Source organism: Mastomys coucha, unplaced genomic scaffold (genome assembly GCF_008632895.1).
Source record: "Mastomys coucha isolate ucsf_1 unplaced genomic scaffold, UCSF_Mcou_1 pScaffold21, whole genome shotgun sequence".
In the NCBI taxonomy this organism is placed as follows: domain Eukaryota; kingdom Metazoa; phylum Chordata; class Mammalia; order Rodentia; family Muridae; genus Mastomys; species Mastomys coucha.
This window is the reverse complement of record NW_022196904.1, coordinates 74,336,160-74,350,577: the sequence shown is the minus strand read 5'-3', so window position 1 is coordinate 74,350,577 and position 14,418 is coordinate 74,336,160. Positions and strand designations below refer to the sequence as shown.

Here is a 14,418-nt window from a genome sequence, read left to right as displayed (position 1 = left end):
AGCTAACTAACTGCAGTATATCCTAATCATATTATACTAAGCACCCATCTCCCCTTGAACATGGGAGTAACACTGTCACTTACACAACCTTGGTGCTAGGGCTTCTGGGCCTGCTCAGTCTTGACACTTCTTTGGAACTCAATAAACACTTTGTCTTTCTGTCTGACTTGTATCTTCCCAGCACACCCCCTTCTCTAGATAGCAAGTTAGCTCAGCTGTGGATGGCCACAGGATTTCTTACCTGCTGGCTCCTGTGACACTCCCTCACCTATGATTCACATTCCTACTCAGCCTGCCTCCAGATTCCAGCATCCTGGTGCCTCACAGTCTATTGGATGTGCATTGAATTAATTCATTTTGACTTAATGCTGATTGTGAAGCTTCATTATGTGACTGTGATCCAGGCTGAAGCCAGATGCTACAGTTTTTGAATGACAATCTGACATTGTAACAGGCATGAGTATTGATACAATTATTATTGTCATTTATTAGTGGTATTCACATTGCAAACATGTGTATTTCTGTGTAAGGAACAGTGGTATCTGGCTCTGCCCAGCTACATGTCCTTATATTTACTATGATACCAGTTATGATGTTTAATGGATGTGTTTGCAGCTGAGTTTTATGAACAAGCAGAGCATATTGGGGCTACTTTATAGTTCCCTAGTATATTCTACTTTTCTTTTTCTCTCTGTCTTCTCAATTATCTCTGCGATGACAATGGTTTACTATAATGTGATGTTGGAGGTTTTACTTCTTGGGTATCCTTTGTATAATTAGCTTGACAAATGATTGTTAGCTTATCCTGGAAGAGACATGAAAAGCCCCCCAAAAGACCTTTCCTTGAAAGATGGACTCTCTAAACAAACAAATAAGGGAATGACATCCTAAAGATTGTTTATTCTTAAGGTTGTTTACAAAAATAATCCCAAACAGACATTGTAATAATGACATACTTTTTAATTCTACTTTACATTTTTATCTCTGTTTCTATGTGCATCTTTGCTTAAAAAGAGCATTACAGTCTGTGATGGTAGTGAGCTGATCTTTTCTCTCTTAATGGTTGTACTGTTCACTTGGTGTTTATCTTTTTTATTGATTATTCATTTGGGAATCTCACATCATGCACCTGATCATGTTCACCTCTCAGTCTTCCCGTCTCCGAGCATCCTCCCCCTTGACGTCTCCTCCCCATCCCCCTCCCCCTGCCCGGAGCTGAAAAACAAACAAACAAATAAACAAACCAACAAGAAAGGGAGAAAGTCCATATACTCACTGGAGCATGGTCAAATTCCTAGTGGCCAGCACCACCCCCCTGCCAAGGGAGGATGAATCTTTCTCGCTGGCACCCTCTCTTCCACCAGAAGCTATCAACTGAGAGAGGCCTTGTGGCAGAAGAGGGACAGACTGGCTGTCACTACCACACAAACACATTAACATGGCTTCAGGCAGCAGCCAGGTCCTGGCCATCAACACAGGCACTGACCATGTCAGGACTCATTCATGGCTCTCAGAGGCTGCATGGACCATGAGCCTCAACTTGGCCTCAGGCAACACATGCCACTCACATCCATGTGCCCTGCCCTGCTCCCTCATGGAGCAAAGCCCAAGGACATCAATAAGTCATCAGTTAGCAGTACAGACTGTATAGGGCCACATTCATCTCAGGCTTCATCATGTCCTGGGGCAGCAGCATGGACTGTAGACACAAACATGGCTCCCTTAAGTGGCATTGCAGACCATGGTGGTTCTTTGAGGAGGTCCAAGGCCAAAAGTGAGTCTTTCCATATCTCGGTCTCTGTTGTTTCCTGGAGCCAGGGGCATCCTGAGGCCAGCTGCAGGTTGCAGGGCCAAGTCTCTGCATAAGCTCCATGCTGTTGTATACTATCCTACTGACCCACTGTATGTTTTCTGTCTTTCCCATCTCTCCATCACACATTTGTTCATGGTAGTGGTACCTGCTGCCCCCACACAGGGGGGCAGGGGTGAGGCAGGGGTGATGCTGGGTGTCTTTGTAGCCCTGAGCTGCCTGGTGTTTTGTTTGTTTGTTTGGTTTGGTTTGGTTTGGGGGTTTTGTTTGTTTGTTTGTTTGTTTGTTTTTAAGTTTGTGAGTACACCTGTGCATCTGTATGAACATATGCATGTCAGTGTCCTGAAGTCCAGAAAAGATATCAGATGACCTGTATCTGAAGTCACAGGTGGTTGTGAGCTGCCTGATGAGGGTGCTGGAAACTGATCTCCTACCCTTTGCAAAAGCAACAAGGGTTCTTACCTACCCAGCCTTCTCTCCTGCCCCATAAGTAAGAATGGGAGATGGAAGCATGTTTGTGCCACATTGCACAGGTGGAGGCATTCTCTCAATTCAGGTTCCTTCCTTCCATACTACTCTAGCTTGTGTCCAATTGACAAAAAAGTCTACACAATACAGGTCCTAATATTCCCATCAAGGGCACACCCTGTCAATGATGCAGTTTCTCTCCACTAGTCCTCACCTCTTAAAGTCTCTATCGTATCCCACACCACAGACTTTAGATCAGCTCACAGCAGGTGACAAGATGTCCTCAGAAGGCCAGCCCAGAGGGGAAGAGTCCTAGTGAGCTAGTGGAAATATTTGATAGTAACCAGAGATGTCCCAATCTCAATGAAAATAAAGGACGGGAAGAAGGAGGTGTGTTCCCCTCTTTTTTTTTTTTAAACAAGAGAAAGTAAACTCTAGAATCTCATGTAGGCCCTTCAGGCACATTCACCATTCAAGCCACGACTCAGAAGCTAAAGCTGGCAAGTGGGCTTGGGGCAGGCAGAGGGGTTGAAGCTGGACTTGAGGGATCCCTGAACAATAATCTGATGTAATATTCTGTAGCCCGCTCTATCTACTCACTCTAGCACTTTCCTGTAAGATTATTCTTTGAAGCATGATATTTAATGGCTGAGTGACTTTCATCTGTCTGGCTATTCCATAATTTATTAGCTTTTCTCTTTATGTCAGACATGTTCACTCGTTTGGTTTCTGGTCAGCCTCAGACTATCTCTTGACAGGCTGTGTGCATCCAATCATTCCTTCTGTCCCCTACCCTTGTCATCGTCATGAGGAAAACTCCAAAGTAGAGAAATGGTTTCTTGTGCTTCCTTCAACAAGGTCCCCTTAGGTGTTTGAAGATAGCTTCATTTCTTCTTCTTCAAAGATTATACTCCAGGTTGACAGACTCTGCCTTGAATGGGTTTTTTTCCTCATAGCTTCTGAATTTTGCCTCACTTGCCTTTTCTGAGTATGCAGAAGCAGAGCTTTGAGACCATGGCAAGGCCTTCCACCAGTTACCCCACCCTGTGTTTTCTCCTCCTTCTAGGCTCATGCCTTGGTAAACCTCAGCCTGGGTTTTAATCCAGCCTCCCTTGGAGCCTGTCTTAGTCAGGGTTTCTATTCCTGCACAAACATCATGACCAAAAAGCAAGTTGGGGAGGAAAGGGTTTATTGAGCTTACTTCCACATTGCTGCTTATCACCAAAGGAAGTCAAGACTGGATCTCAAGCAGGTCAGGAAGCAGGAGCTGATGCAGAGGCCATGGAGGGATGTTTCTTTACTGACTTGCTTCTCTGGCTTGCTCAGCCTGCTCTCTTATAGAACCCAAGACTTCCAGCCCAGAGATGGCACCACCCACAAGGGGCAATTGAGAAAATGCCCCACAGCTGGATCTCATGGAGGCACTTCCCCAACTGAAACTCCCTTCTCTGTGATAACTCTAACCTGTGTCAAGTTGACACATAAAACCAGCCAGTAAGGAGCCCCTCGTGGTGACTATCTTTCCTATGGACTTTATGACTTCACCACAAGCTGTCCTGGCCCATCTTCTACATGGCCAGTAACCCCAGCGTTCATCTGAAGGTCTCTAGCTCTCAGGAGGCCTTCAGTGCCTGGGCAGTAAGACTGTTGGTCTTCCTCCAGGCACAACAGGACTGATGGTACATATAGAAAAGCACAGAGTCTGTGACAACACACACAAATCCTACACAGGTTCAAAACAGACAAAATCTCACACTGAGAAGGGGAAATGGACATCAAGTCCTACCCCTAACCAAGAAGCTATTTGCAATTTATACCTGCTTGGGGAAGCAAAAATTAGTTTTCTCTAGTGGAGGGTTACTAGATACATCAACCACACTCTATGGCAGGCCCATTGCCCTAGAGTAGCTGACTAACACATAATGGACTCTGTGTATGTGTGTTTGTGTGTGTGTACGTGTGTGTGTGTGTGTGTGTGTACATGTGTGTGTGTGTTTGTGTGTGTGTACGTGTGTGTGTATGTGTGTTGTTTCATTTGGTACTTTTTGTCTTATTTGTTGTTTGTTTTGATTTTCTTTTTTTTTTGTTTTGTTTTATTTTTGGAGAGAAAATGATCATTAAGTTGGGTGAGTAGGAAGGTAGATGGAGTCTGAGGAGTTGGGAGAGAGGAAAACATGATCAAAATATGTTGTAAGAAACAAATTTTTTTAATAAAAAATTAAAGTTTAGCACAGAGACATGGGGCCTTTAGCCAGAAGGGAGGTAAAGGAGGCTAGAGTTTCTGGGCATGACCACTGATGGGAACCTGTATCCTGACACCAGTGTTCCAGTGCACAGTGGGGCCTGTGGAGACAGGATGGACCAGTGACGCCATTGCTAGTAGAAGAGGGAGGTCTCCCCAGTCTACATGGAATCTGTTTCTTGTCCCCAAAAGTAAGGCCTGCCTACTAGGACGGGCTCAGAGTCCAGTCTAGGATGATAGATTGCAGAGAGATCAGGGCTGGGCCCCTCCCTCCCTTCCTGACCCCAATGATACATTCTTCCTGTTTGTGTCCCTCCTTCCCTACGGCAGAGCCTGGCTTATCCTGCCTGTGGAATGGGTTTGTCTTCCAGAGGGTCACACAGCTGGTTAAAGCCTGACCAAAAAAAAAAAAAAAAAAAAAAAAAAAACGTGGATGCAGAGTCCTCTACTCTCTGCTACATTATATTTCTGTGCATTGTGCTACAAACATCCCACCCTGAGGAAGCCCAGTAGGAATCATGAGCTCTGCCTTCTATCCAGAACAGGAAAGGACCCTCCCTTGCCCACACTTCAAGAAAAATCCTTTATAGTCTCTCACAGAAATGTTTTGGTAACAAGCTTAGATCTCTCCTTTATGTGTCGCAGCTGCACAAGAAATCCAAGCATCCAGTTTTTCAGAACCTAAGCAGTTAACGCTGGAAATTTTGCTGCAAATAAATTGATCAGTATGCAAGACAGTTGTCACGGCTGAATCATGGTCCACAGTTAAGGTAAACAGATCTGTGATGACATTTTCTGAGCAGAATACAAATGCAGTGCGTTTGCTCCCAGAGGTTTCTGGCATTTTTTTCTACTCGGGCAGCATATCCTCCCAAGAAGGTGTTGTTCCCAAGGAAGAAAGGTCTTTGTTCAACCCTCTGAGAAGGTAGGGCTGGAGCATTTGATGTGGTGTCTGTGACGAGTGTCGCTCTGGGAAAGATGGGTGTGGAGGGAGCATTTCCTTTTCTTAGATGCCTCCTTCCTCTTCTCCCACCCGTAGAGAGAACCTTTCGGCTTTTTATTTATTTGAATGATCGTGAAAATATTCCATGTATCTGTATTGTGAAAGTTTGCATGTGATTAGTTTTCTCCATGTGAAGATGAAGGATTGCTTTCTCCTAGGTGGATTTCCATGAAATCAGTGAGGAGGAAAACAGAATGTCTATTTTTTATTTCCTCTTCTTGCTTTCATCTTAGTACTCTCAAGTTTCGAATTTTCGCAGGCTATTCCTGCCTGCTCAGTTTTATAGGAATCCAACACAGCATGGCTGGATCTGAAATGAGGAATAATATGTAGCTGGATACTGCACCGTGGGCCAGATGATACCCAGATACTAAGAGTGAAGCCTGAATCACTCTTAGTCTGGGCTGATGTTCTGGTGTGTGCACAGCAGGTCACAGCACTATCTAGGAGATGGCAAGCAGGTGTTTCTTGGGGAATCCTTGCAGCGGGGGTTGATCTTGCTGGGGGTGCTGCTGATATTTGTTTCTGTCTTGGCCATCAGTTATGATGAGTGACCCTGAGCACAGGTCATTTCTAAAGATTCACATTGAATGTGGGGGATAACTGAATCAGTTGAAAGTAGTACTTGGGCTCAAAGGTTTTCAGAAAGTTTCACAATGACTGAAAGTGAACAAGAAGGGGTATCCTTCGAAGGTGGTTGAAATGGGGTGTGCCTGGACATTGTGAAGCCATCGAAGGACTGCATTCTGGAGAGAAGTTCTCCTGCTGTGCTTCCGTGGTGAGCAAATAGTTTGTCCTTGGGGTAGCCTCCTTCAGGAAGTCTTCTGGAACCTTCCCTGGCATCACCAAAGCACAGGGCTTCTTCTCTCATTGACAGTTGCATTCAATGTGAAATGCCCAGCCAGCTTCATGCTCAGTCGTGATTTGGTCTTTAAAAATCTCTGACTGCCATTTGGCTTGTAGCACAGTCTGTGGCTCAAAATAGGTTTTGCAAATGGTGCTTATGTTCCAAGCAGACAGCAACCTGAGCAAAGGAAGGATATCTGGTTAATCTGGTTCCTTGGAGTGTGGATAGGGAAACTGAGAGCAGTGCCAGATTCTTCAGGACCTTTGCTCCTCTGAGACGACAGGTACAGGAAGCTGTAGATGTACTTATTCTTGGCAACAGGTCCTAGCCCAAGCTCCTGTGACACAGGACATGTAAACTTGCAACCAGCCCAGCCATGGTTTTCTTCTTCCTCGAGAATTCTCTGCCCATTCAGTGTAGGAGGATCAGGTGACCAAGGTTTTTTTGGGTTTTCCCTTTTTGAGCCTTGGGGCTGACACACCATTATTTTGAGACAGTGACATCATCCTTCCTCTTTGAGGCTCTATTATCTTAGCCCTGGTCTCTCACCTGGACTGTTGTGACCTTCATTCTCTTTCAAGAAGATTACAGGTAGAATGGGACCATATCTATATGGAGGGAGGGGCAGCTTGGAAACAGGCCTTCTTGAGACTTGGTACTGAAGCTGAATCTAAATGACCAGGGAGTTAACTGGGTGAAGAGAACGATGGGAGCTATCCTCATCCAAGGACATGGTGTGTGCAATGGTCCTGGGGTGGAGGGGAACAGAGTTTGGTACCAGGATAGACAGGGAAATGGGACAGGAGCCAGAATGATGGGCAGGAGAGGGCACAGCCGCCCGACCATGCAGGAACAAGTGGGTGAGAGCAGGGACTCCACACAGTGGTAAGAACAGAGAGAAGTTGGGGATGAGGGTGGAGTGGCTGGCCTTATCTGACCTGGCTGAGTGGTTAAAGGTAAGAAGGCCAGGGAAGAGCAGGAGTCTTGGTGTTACCAGCCAGGCGAGCAGCAGAAGTGGAGAGACTTGTCACAGGGACAGCAGGCTTGCTGGCAGGATTTGGAGGTCTACAGAGGTGGTATTGATGTAGCACACTGGCAGGAGGAGGTCAGTGAGCGGGGAGATGCACAGAAGAAGTGCCTGGGATGCCCTGGGGTCCTGGTGAAGAGCAGCAGCTGATGCTGGAGGGTCATAAAGTGGGTGGCTAGGGATATGGCTCCTAAGAGGCAGGCGGGATGGATGGCTGAGTAAGGCAGGGAGCCTTTCCCACAGGGAAGGTAGGAACAGGAGAGTCACTGTTGGCCATAGCCAGCTGTGGCCACTGTGTGACCCCAGGTCTCTGTTGGGAGAGGCCAAATCTGAGTAGAGAAGAAGCTCAAGTGAGTGGGAGGAGCAAAGAGGTAGCCACATGTAGGAGCTTTGCCCCTGCTTTAAACTTTTACATGCACAATGGAAAAATCCTACGTCTATTTTAAGGTGATTTGCATTTGACCCGTGGAGTTGTTATCATGGAATGCACTTGAGTTTCTGTGGCATAGACTCCATCCCTGCTGAATGTGGCCAATCCTCATCTGTATGTGAGAGCTCATCCCTGGCTTCTTGCTGAAGCTTGACCAGCCTCTGCGTGACATGCCTATAGCAAATGGGAGTTGAGAGCAGAATGGAGGATGAACTCAGAATTTCTGGGTTCCCTTACCAGCATGCATCAACTCTCTGAAGGAAGTGTGGAACTGTGTGAATCTGGTCAAAGTCAGGGGCTATGTTTCTGGCCTGTGCAAAAATGAGATCTGGTACCATGTTAGTGAGGGGGAAACTGTGAGCATGCCAGGCCCGAGGTAAGGTGCATGGTATCAAGAGTAATATGTTGTGTGTGTGTGTGTGTGTGTGTGTGTGTGTATGTAGGAAAGTGTATATCTCCCATTAGCATCCTCCTTGATCCTGAAACTAGTTCTTTGTGTATACATTGCATCTGAATGGTTTAGGGAGTAAATAAGTGTGGTATGAATGTGCGCTTAAATGTGTGTGAAGCCATGAAGAGAGATGAGGAGAGTGGTGTTGACACATGAAGTGGAGGTTCACCACTTCACACAATTCTACTGGAGAGATACAGTACCTGGTCTGCTGACTGTCCCCAAGTCTCCCCAGCTCACACAAAGGCAGAGCCATAAAGGGAACACACTGGCTCGACTCAGGAAGAAGCCCATCTCAGACAGCCTTCATGCTTTGGTGACATCAGTGCCAGGTGGGCACTTTGGAAAGAACAAGGGTCCTGGAATGTAATCTTCCCTGTACACCTGTGAGATAGGGCCAGAAAGATAAGAATCATAGAAGTGCAGGGAAGAATCTCCTGGTAAGATGATTGTGTTTGTTAACACCCATGTGTGTGTTTAGCCGAATAAATGTACTTACTCTGTGCCAGGTGCCATCTGAGTGCTGTGTACATACATCAGTATCTCTGATCCTCATAACTTTAGGACACGTACACTATTTACATTTTACAAATAGAAAACCAAGGCACAGAGAAGTAATTTGCTCAAGTTATAAAACACCTCCCTCTATGTGTGCACGTCTGTCTTGCATACACACACACACACACACACACACACACACACACACACTCACATGTGTACGTGTATGCCCAGAGCTGTGTTGAAAGATAATTTTTTGGAGAAAATAATAAGAGTAATAAGAAAGATGAGAACTTCTTCAGCTAGACATCATACATAATTTTCTGTCCTCACAATGACACCGTGATATAGATGTTTGTCTAACTATATAGATGAGGCCTATGAATCTTGGAGAGTTGTAATTTTCCATAACTCCTCAGCTCAATTGAGTGACCCCAAACATTGTCTGAATGCCACACAACTTCTATTGTGGCCATGGCTTAGAAGCTCAGTGTCAGTTCATCTCTTGGAGTAGCAAGGGTGGTGCTGTCAGAGCACCCCACTTCTGCCTGGGCACCCTGAGGATGACAGCCTTGTACTGAATGGCTAAAACCTAACCAGGCTCTGCCATTCACTAGCTCTGTGACCTGGCACCCACCTCTCCCTGCAGAGTTCTCCCATCTGCAACAAGGGATGCCTTTGTTGCTACTTCATGGGTGGATGGAAGTCAAGTTCACGACAGGAAGGTGGCAGGGTTCCAGGAAGACAATATCCAATACAAACCTTGAGCACGAGTCTGTCATTGGTCATCACTGGACATGTCTGTTGGAAAAGGCCAGCTTCCTCTGCTTCTGTCTCATGCATGCTTTGTTCAAGTTCACTGACTATATACAGTCTTTATTGTGTGTTCCTCATGAAACAGTTTTGAAATATGCGTTTGTGACATTCAACTAATATATCATTAATATTAAAATACACATGGTGAGGTTGGGGAGTGACCCAGTTGGTAAAGTACTTGCTGTACAAGCATGAGACCTGAGTTCAGATCCCCAGAAATGCCCATGCAATGCCCCAGTGATAGCCCCAGTAGACTAGGAAGACAGAGACCGGAGGATCACTGGGTCTCACTGCTGGCAGCTTACTTGAGTCTGTGAGTTCCTTGTGCAGTGAGATTCTGTTTCAGAAATTAATGTTGCAGGGCTGGTGAGATGGCTCAGCAGGTAAGAGCACCAACTGCTCTTCTGAATGTCTTGAGTTCAAATCCCAGCAACCACATGGTGGCTTACAACCACCCATAATGAGATCTGATATCCTCTTCTGGTGTGTCACAAAATAGCTACAGTGTACTTATATATAATAATAAATTCATCTTTGGGCCAGAGCAAGCAAGGACTGAGTGAGTGGAGTTGACCAGAGCAAGCAGAGATCCTAAAATTCAATTCTCAACTACCACATGAAGGTTCACAACTATCTGTACAGCTATAGTGTACAGCTCTGTGTACACACCTTCTCACATACATTAAATAAATAAATAAATCTAAAAAATTAAGGTTGCAAACAAATGAAGAAGGCTCCCAGACATGTCAAACTCTGGCTTCTACATACATATGCACACATGTACAAACACATTTACACACTACACACACAAACACACACACACCTACAACTATTATGGTAAACTAGGGTGTTTGTAAACAATGAATAAGAATGTTAAGAAGATATTAAAGCCCACCTGCACCACAGGTGTAACCACAGAAGTAGCCAGATCAACACTGATGTGTACCTCTGCTTGACTGTCTTTGTTCTGTAACACTCACACACACATACACACACACACCACCACCAGCACCAGCACCACCACACACCATCACCACTACCACCATGACCACCACTACATACTACCAACACTACCACCACCATCCCTACCGCCACCATCACCACGCCATCACCACCACTGCCACACATGACACACCTTCTCAGTCCTAAGACTTTCGTGTGGGTCCCCATTACTTTAATGTCTCCAGTCATGCTGCTGCATTGTCTTTCAGAAAGTTAATCTTCATGAACCCCAGATGCAGAGTACAGCAGTGGCTGCATTGTCTTACTGGCTCTTAGGGACGATTTCTTCCCAAACAGTGTGTACCTTTTCCCTTATTTTAGAGTGAAATTCGGACTCTTGATGTTTGGGCATCTTAGTTGTATTTGGTACCAAGCCATGGCTCACACCATCTTCCAGAAGAATCCTGGAATCTTTGCCTGCTCACACATCAGTTAAAGGAAACAACTGGTAGGCTTGAGAGGCGGGCAGTTATCTTTCTGATGATAATGCCAGCAGACTTCCGGGGTGTGCAAGGTAGAGGAGAGAGACCTGCTTTCTATTTTGTTAGAATCTATTAAAGATGTGTCCTAAAAGTCAACACTGAAAACATTTAACCTTTAACATGAATGCTACCTTCCGTCGATTATACCTTCCATTGATAATTTAATACCTAGAACCATGCTTTGGTTACTACCATGGATAACACTGGACAAAACAGAATTTCTATTCCTTAACTAAATTGTGGAAAGTAGACACAGGAACAGGTTTCCTTTGCTGTCACAAAGAATACCTGTCTTAAACCAGCGCCTTATCCCAATTAAAACCAGGCACCAAGCTGTTTACCATCTCAGCAGCATTCATGACTTTAGTTGTTGTTTGAATGTTTATTTTCCCAGACATTGTATTAAGCTCTTTACACACATTTTTCTTAATCTTTAAAAATGACTTGATAAGATAGGTATTTTGAGTACTTCATCTGTGGTACCATGACCAATAATGGCCCAGTTATTCTGGTAGTTGGCACCTATTTGAGCAGCTATTTAGAACTGTTTGACTGCAAAACCATTTGGTCTTCCTCTTAGCCCCTTGTCAGCTATTGTTACTAAAATGTACTCATAAAGAGGAGCTAGAGAGACAAACAGAGTGGGGCTCCGGGGAGGGGATTGATCTATCCTAGGGCCATTGCTCCATAGGATGGATGCATTGGCCAACACAACATTTGTGTAAAGCCATCTCATTGTCATTGTCTTGTATCCCTTATCTGTCTAAAGACAGGAATGGATCTTCAAAATTATCCCCCTTTCTGTCTTGTCCCCTTGAGGCAACTTTTACTTTCTAAAAGTTGGGTCACACTTGGGAATTTTGTTTTCCTAAAATAAACTTCAGTGGTTATCATTTTGCTATGCCAGGTATTGCCCTTCAGTTGCTACATCTCTCCTGCTCTGAGCTAGAAGTAACCTGACTCGGAGAAGCAGAGGACCTTCCGAGGTTTGCAAATGATGGTCAAGATCAATTTACTCTAATGTTTCCTTTATTCACAGGCATTGAGGTTGTTGGCTTTAAAGTGCTGAAACTAATGGTGCATGGAGCATAGCAGGTGATAAATGTTAAGTCTCCAGAATCCTAGACACTTAATATCTACTGGGCTAATCAACGTGAAAGTAACTTCTTCTCATAGAATTTCTCAGTATGTGTATAATGGGCATTGGCAGTTTAATAAAGAAGGTCGATGCTCAGCTTTTCCTAACACGTTTCCTCTGGAGCCCTTTATCCTGGGGACTTGTAAGGGATGATGACTCTGGAGAACTTGCTGTAGAATGCTCTGACCCACCCGTTCACTTTGCTATAGACAACCCTGACCTCCAGCTTTGGAACTCAATAGAAGCTGCAAGTTTCAGCTGCTGTTTCAGAAACACATGTATCTAATATAAAGCAGGTTGTAAAGAGCTTGTCAGGGCATCACTGGCAATGCTACATCAGAGTCACAAACCCAGTAATGGCTCCAGGGAGAGATGTTCCCATATACTTCCCAGTGTGTGCACTCAAGACCATGACAGTCCTTGAAGCCTTCTGAACATAACGGAGGGGCTGATTTTAGATTTTATCAGTATTAGCAGATTTCAAGAGTTTTGAGTGGAATGGCTCAAATGTGCTGTTTAGCCTATGGGATAACTGTCACATGACTTCCTGGTTTCTCTAGGAAAAAAATGGTGATAACCCTTAGAAAAGGTGCAGTGTGGCCTCAGTGGCCATTTCTTCTGTCTTCACAGGATCTCGATGCACACTTTATCCCAATTGTCCCACTGAAGCATATCTTTATAGACCACTGTGTCCCATAAGCCCCCAGAAAGGACTGAACCAAGAAGAGTGAACACAGCAGAAGGTGTTCCAAAGAACAATGAGCAGTGTCTGCAAAGCTGCTCCAAGGGTTATCTTTTCTTTCTTTTTTTCCTCTTTTTTCTTTTTCTTTCTTCTTCTTTTCTCTTCTTTTTTCTGTTTCTTTTCTTCTTCCCCTCCACTTTCCCCTTCCCTTCCCCACCCTCCTTCTTCCTCACTCTCCTCCTCCTCCTCTTTGTAATGCAAACACCAAAGCTCTCTCTTCCTTTGGATACATCAGAGAAACTCACAGGAAAGAAAGACCAACTATGAAGCATACATAAGAGACGATCCTGTGCGGTGCACCATGTAAACATTGCTCACACTCTGAGTAACTCCTTAGCTAAGTTGTGCTCACAGGGAGAAAGGACATTATAAACATAAAGAAATCTTACAAACCAGGCTCCCTTTTCCTGTGGAGGAGCAAATGTTAAATCATGCTTGAAAATCTGAGTCATTTTAAAAACTGTAGCAACAGCTATTGAGCTTAAGGGTGTAGCAGGAAAGGCCTCTCCTCCTCTAGTCCAGGTTAGTGAAATGCTTTGTATCTGAGGTAAAAAGAGAGGAGTTGTGCTCTGGGGACTGTGCTCAAGGGCTAAGCACCAGGTCCATAAAGGCTGAGAGACAGAGGCAAGGGCCAGGTACAGCTCACAAAAGGCTTCTGGTCTGACTGGCAAGAGCAGAATCTGTTGCCCTTGCAGAGTTAGGGTGACAGCAAGTGGATAACATCTACCCACTTTTCCCGTCGTGGGCAGACAGAGCAGTGGGCTCAAGCCCTCGATCCTCACGAAAGTAGGGCTCCTCCTCTTCCAGGTCTTCTTCCTTGTCACCGGCTTCCTGTGTTTTCTGATGCAGCTCTTGTGTCTGTCTTCGCCCATCTTGGTCTCTGCTTTCCGGGATTGCTGGTCTACCTCCTGCACCTCCAGCTTCACCAACTGGGTTTATCTTGACAGGGTGCTGACAGGGTGAACTGATAACTTTTTTGACAGGGTGAATAGATTTGAAATCAAGGATGTTAAAAGAGATTCCAGAAATGTCTGGTTTATTAGAAACAGTGTAGAATAGGAAAAAAATTATTCCCATCTGTTGTTCGACATTCTTTCTTTACATTAGTATTTGTTCCTGGAAAACCTTGTCTAGGGATACCTGGGTGCCTCAGCCTCAGGCAACCTTATGAAGCCTAATGGGAGACTCTCAATGTCCCAGAATTCAGGGGTCTTGCAGTGAGGGCTTCTGAGGGTGGGGGACTAGGCTGATATGGGAGCAAAGCGGAAGGTCAGTGGGTGCTGCTACGGGCCAGTTACTTTTGAGAAATAGCTCATCCCAGGCACTATTGTTGGTGCCAGTTGTAGCTGTCTCTCAGGCTTTTCCCTCTACCTAGGTAGCCCACCAAGTGACAGGGAGACCTGAGTCCCTCCCTTAACTGCTGCAAAGCTGCGCTCATGCTTCTAACCACTGCCCAGAGGTG

At 45.1% G+C, this 14,418-nt stretch overlaps 1 protein-coding gene across 3 annotated transcripts in view; it reads left to right on the top strand.

The window, feature by feature from the left end:
- The window catches only part of Arnt2 (aryl hydrocarbon receptor nuclear translocator 2), a 163,779-nt gene that overhangs the window by 33,236 nt on the left and 116,125 nt on the right, over positions 1–14,418 (top strand). Inside the window, exon 1 of one of the 3 annotated variants that reach the window (XM_031387231.1) lies at positions 5,320–5,445. The exons of the other annotated variants lie outside the window; for them this stretch is intronic. The gene's annotated coding sequence lies outside the window, so the exon portion shown is untranslated. Of the gene's footprint in view, positions 1–5,319; positions 5,446–14,418 lie in introns of those variants that run through there. 3 annotated transcript variants of the gene reach the window in all.